The following is a 6,285-nucleotide window of genomic DNA, read 5'->3' on the forward strand; positions in this document are numbered from 1 at the left end:
AAGATTCTCAACTCTAATCACTGCCAAAGGTGCTTGTACAAAGTATTGACTCAGGGGTGTGAATACTTATTTAAATGAGATATTTCTATTTTTAATTTACAATGAATGTGCAAAAATGTCTAAAAACATGTTTTCAATTTGTCACTATGGGGTGTTGTGTGTAGATGGATTCAGGCTGTAACACAACAAAATGTTGAATAAGTCTTATATTTATGAAGGCACTGTACATTTCACAATGCCACAGACTTTCAATATCCCAAGCATTCATACATTTAAAAGGAATAAAGTGCAAGAAAATAATGCTTTCAGTCATTTCTAGGGCTGTCAGAGTTAATCAGTTAACTCAGGTTAACTGTTTGTATTTTGTGTGCACAAATTCTTTTTAATTGTGATTAATCGTATTGTCTGAAAGCGTTCATAATACACTAAAAACATCCAAAATACACAATATATTCAACTAAAAACAACACTGCAATGTCAAAACATGTTGACATTGTGGTTAAAGAAAGTGGGCTTCATCTGTTTACCTGATTCTACTTACCATTACTTTGGAAAAAATCAAGATGTCAATATTTTTGTCATGCTTTTTGTATCAATTGTTTTAAAATACAGCTCAATTTCAGCAAATTCAGAATTTGCGATAAATCGCAATTAATCACAGCAAATCCTGCGATGAACTCTATTGCATTTTTGTATCATTTGACAGCCATAGTAATTTCATTATCTGTTGTAATTAAACCCAGACTGTTTTATTTTTACCATTTTCCATTTTTGTCTGGTGATCTCTGGACCCAGCTGAATCAAATTATTTCCTTTTCTTTAATTCTTCTTGTCTCTTTGTTGCCTGTTTGGCCTGGTGAGCCTGCAGCACAGTCACAGCTTCATCCACCTTGGAGCAGAGACACTCTGGAGACTCCAGCATGTAGAGCAGCTCAGAGTTGTCAATCTCCAGCAACATACCAGTGATCTTTCCTGCCAGACTGGGGTGCATGTTCTGGATGAGCGGGTAGAGGCGTTGACCCAGCATTTCCTTCTGTTCCTGAGGAGGAGCAGCAGCCAGCATGTAGGCAGTCAGAGGCTCCTGGTCCTGCACATGGACAGCAGGCTGCTGCTTAACAACCTGGGGAAGTGTATGAATGTATGAAGGGTTGCGCACTCCTGCAGCATACTTGTACTGAGGCATGTGCACTGGGGTTACAGCAGCTGCAGCCTGGGCGGCCATGCGATGAGGGGTCACCATGTGAGACACGTTGGGCCTCACAGTGCTGAAGGTCGCTTGCATGTTCTGAAAATATTGTTGTTGGGTTATCCAGCGAGGGCTGGGTCTCCGCCCTACCAATTGGTTGGTTTTGTAATAAGAAGTATGTGGAATGGCATCCATGAAGTAGTCAGAGGGAGGTGCTAAGGGAGAGATGCACTGATTGATTTAAGTCAGCTTGATAATTGGTGTTTGGACAGTTATTTCAATCACAGGTTTATGTATCCATTCCTCAGTAACCCAGAAGATTGAAATGAAAGTCCCCATAATAAAATGTGGGTGTATTTTATAATCTGTTATTATTCGGGCAATTACACACCAGACCACCAGGGACAGACAGATGGTGGCGGTAAACACACATCAGGTGATCTATAAAGACACATGTTTGAACCTATGGTGAGTGTGGATGGTGGGAGAGCTCACTGTTCTTACCACAATCAAACCAACGCAAATGAATGCAAGAAAACGCAAGAAACCCCAAACAAGATACAAAGGATTGCTACAGTCAACTCTATGGATCAACATTAATTCAAGGTAACCACTATTGCTAATTTTGAGGCATGTAAAAAACAAGTCTATTTCATACTTCTCACCTACCTTCCCATGATAGTTTGACAATTTCCTTCTTGCAGATATCCTCTAGTTGTTCTGTCACCTCAGATACAAAATTCTTCACAAAATGAAAAGATATGTGTGGATTGACACATATGCTGGGTAAGGCATCAGATCCAGGAGGGACACAGAGAGACTGAAAACTCTACAGGGAGAAACAGGTTGAAAAACAGAAATGTGGAGATGTTTTATCTAAAGTTTCTAAGTTCTTTTAGATTTTTGTGCTTATATAGACAGACTGATGTCACCTGGAAGAAATGGATGTGATCCTCTGTGTGTGAAAGCTGCTCCAGCTCGGCATCTCTCTTCCTCAGCTCAGCTACTTCCTGCTCCAGCTGCTTCAGTTGCCTTTTAGCCCGACTCACTTCAGCATTTTCCTGGGCTGTTATCTGCTGCTTCACCTCTGAGTTCCTTCTTTCAATGGAACAGATCAGCTCAGTAAAAATCCTCTCACTGTCCTCCACCGCTACCTGTGCAGAGAGCTGTTAGAACACACAGAGAGAATGAGGGTCCATTTCATTCAGCCCAGGAGAGACTATAAGGACTTTTCTTACCAGCATTCAATTGACAGCCAACATCTAAAACTGATCCTTACCTTAACCCTAACCTTACACCAAACCCTTTACCCTGACCCTAACATAATTTTAACCAATTCTGAAATGAAATACTGGTTTGCTGGTCATGTTAATATATATTTAATTTAAATATAAATGGCCCTAAAACTCACCTTCAGAGAGACCACAGCCTGTCTCAGCTCCTGCATCTCCTTCTCTTTCTGCTGGATTCTCTGCTGGGATTTCTGCTGATTCTCTACCAACTGTTTCTGCAGAGAATGGTGACAAGACTTTGTAACGGCTCCTTCCATGATATTCATGTGAAATAGGATAGTCCTTCAAACCACTGAGACGCAGAGATGCAGCCAAAAGAAGGAGATATGTCTAAATATAATACCATAATGGTTGCATTTTGTGATGTGTCAACGTATTATTGTTATTATTATTACTTATGAGAGTCACCAAATTACTGCAACAATATAATCAGGCAATTTTGTTCAAGTACTTTGACATCTCTGGCCGTTGGATGTTTTTCTTACTCTTCCAGTTATATCACCTTTGACATAAAACACTTCCATTTGATATGAGGTACAACAACAATATGTTGCAAAGAGATTAACAAATGTCTAAATGCAGATCTATGATGTTTAACAGTGGAGTTATCATTCTTACCTGTTTCTCAGTCCTTTCTGCTGCAGCTGTATCATGGCCTTTATGTTCATTCATTGTACACAGATAACAGATACACTGCTGATCGGTACGGCAGTAAACCTCCAGTGGTTTGTCATGATGAGAGCAGATCTTCTCCTGTAGTTGTGTGGAGGCTTTGACCAGCTTGTGCTTCTGAAAGGCAGGGGATTCAAAGTGAGGCTGGAGGTGAGTCTCACAGTAAGATGCCAGACACACCAGGCAGGACTTGACAGCTTTGAGTTTCCTCCTAGTGCAGAAATCACACTCCACATCTCTAGGTCCAGCATAACAGAGAGCTGGAGGAGCAGATTTGAATCCTGTCTTCTTCTGTTTCTCCATTAATTCAACCAATAAGATGTTTTTCCTCAAAACAGGTCTTGGGATGAAGCTTTCCATGCACAGTGGACAGCTGTAGATACCTTTCAGATCTTCCTGATCCCAGCAGCCCTTAATACAGCCCATACAGTAACTGTGTCCACAGGCAGTAGTCACTGGATCCTTCAGTAGACCAAGACAGATTGAACAGCAGAAGGGATCCTGATCCAAAGTTGCCTCTGCCATGTTGATACACACACTGACTGACTGACTGAACAGTCATGGACAAGCATTGGGGTGTTGTCTGTCTGCTTACTTTCATTTCTCTGAAAATGTTTGTGACTTCCTGGTTCTGCCTGTCTAACCACATTGAGGGTTTGTTTGGCTAATGGCCAAAATATAGTCATAGATTGTATTTGATTTTTTATTGAACCATTATTTAACTAGGCAAGTCAGTTAAGAACAAATTCTCATTTATAATGACGGCCTACCAAAAGGCAAAAGGTCTCCTGGGGGACCGGAGTTGGGATAAAAAAAAATAATAAAAAAATATCGGACAAAACACACATCACGACAAGAAAGACCTACATAAAGAGAGACCTAAGACAACAACATAGCATGGCATCAACACATGACAACACAGCATGGTAGCAACACAACATGACAACAACATGGTAGTAACACAACGTGGCAGTAGCACAGGGTACAAACATTATTGGGCACAGACAACAGCACAAAGGGCAAGAAGATAGAGATAACAATGATAGGCCTACTGAATGGAAGGAGACCATTAAAACATGTTATTTATGAAATTATAGTATTCCATATATAGAGATATTTAATTAGAAAATCAACATTCTCTCTGGGGTCCTTGGGGATAAGTAACAGACTAGATTGAAATCACTGAACAACAAATCTAAGTTTTACATGTATTATTTTCATCCAGTAGGTGGCAGAAAAGTTTAAAGTAGAACGTGGAGAACTCAACCGCGCGAGAGACAGAGGAAATGAAAGGAAAAGGTAGAAATAACAGTATTCTCTTTACTATGGTTTAACTTTTACATTCATTCTCTCACCTGAAGGAAGAAACGATCATGTGAGAACAATATAGGCTAAGAAATAAAGGAAAACATTTAAAGATTTAAATGAATAAAAAGTACCAATAAAATCGATTAAACAATGTATGGTAACGATTGACTCAACGCCTTGATCTGATAATTCATTCATTAATTATATTATTAGCAATGTTATTATGATGGGCTTAGTTTTAATAGCGTACATTCTAGTTTAAGTAAACTTGAAAAAAGGCAGCCTCTAAGAATAGTCTAAATCAAGATGTATCTCATTTTGCTTTTCGATGTTCGAGTTTAATCAATAAAACGCTTAATTCGTTAAATTGTTTAGTAGGCCTATTTATGAGTCGGTGAATGGACAGCGACACGCTATGTTGTGCAACATGAAACCAAACGTCACAATTTTGAAATACATCGATTTAAAATACATTTAATTAAAATAGTCTCCTTTTTGAACGATAAAATAGGGCCTATGTTGCTTTTTTAGACAACTGGTAAACTCGGGGATTCTCATCAAAACGCATAGGCCCACTGTATTCAGAGGACAATACTCCACCTCCACATCATTATTAATGCACGTCTACCAGCAGCGGTAGACCACGAGCGGTGACCAGCCGGCTGCGTCTGTTCTATAATGTATGGTTTGGACAATGGGTGCGCGTGGACAGATTTCAGCGCAACTTTAGAGGTTGAAAAGGTTTGAAATCCAAACCGCTCCTCTCTGACGAACTCAGCCCGGATCACCTGAAAGGGTGAGATCTCTTTTCAAAGTAGGCCTCTATGTCTGTCTGTGTAATTATCAACAGCAGGTGAATGGGAGTTAATTGGAGATTGGGGGGGTGGGCGGGCTGGGGTGTGTGTGTGTTCACCTGCTGTAGGTCTATATATTGAGGGGATGTGAGCCCCAATCTACAGTTCGAGCGGGACCTTTCAGTGACAGCGCCCCATTTCGAGCGACGGGAGGGAACATGGTTTTGGAGGAAGATACGTGCCACACCCGATGGACAGCACAGGTTGTATAAAATGTGTCTCTGAGCTGAAATGGCTTGGTTAAAAAGGAAAGCATGAAGCTTTTTGCTTGGGCTAAATAAAATGTTTTGTGTTGTTTATAAATAGATTGTTTTAAGTATAGGCTATAGGCCTATCCTACAACTGGAAAGGCAAAGAACTTGTGAGTGGAAAACTAGATTAACACAAACGAATTATTTACCTACGTCACATTTTTTCTAAAGCCTCCACGTCAATATGGGGATGAAGGTGAACGGCCGTGGGGGGCAACGCTTGCGGCATGGCATAGACTGGGCCTAGGTAAGAGAATAGATATCCTCATCCTCGAGAAAGAACTGTTGCACCGGTTCACTATCCGCCATATGAGGAGCGTCATTCGATGCTGCCGCAGTGTGAGCGCAGGAGCTGCATGCGCACTCAACAAGCCCTAAAAAAACGGAGAGATCTGTGGGAACGCTTTAGAGGCTAAGGACATTAATAGTATAATGAACATTTAATGCTCGTAACAGTAGGCCTATAGCCAATACACTTAAAAAACGGTAATACAATCAAATATAATCTAAAATTATTAGTATTGTCACCATCAGCAATCTTAATAGGCTATGTTCGCAATATCCATCAAGTGACACACGGCACGGGACTACTGTTCGCGCCGCACGCGCTAAAGAGGTCCGTGACTCTGACGAACTGTTCACCAGCAGCAGGAGGAGAGGGATGAGGGCAGCATGGATTACTCCCTCTCCACTGGGTTAAGATGCTTACCAACTAATTACCT

General features: G+C 40.8%; 1 pseudogene; it reads right to left on the reverse strand.

The window, feature by feature from the left end:
* Positions 1–829: 829 nt before the first annotated feature.
* On the reverse strand, positions 830–3,744 carry LOC115152096 (E3 ubiquitin-protein ligase TRIM47-like; annotated as a pseudogene).
* Between the last annotated feature and the right edge of the window lie 2,541 nt (positions 3,745–6,285).

This window comes from Salmo trutta, chromosome 17, assembly GCF_901001165.1.
Source record: "Salmo trutta chromosome 17, fSalTru1.1, whole genome shotgun sequence".
In the NCBI taxonomy this organism is placed as follows: domain Eukaryota; kingdom Metazoa; phylum Chordata; class Actinopteri; order Salmoniformes; family Salmonidae; genus Salmo; species Salmo trutta.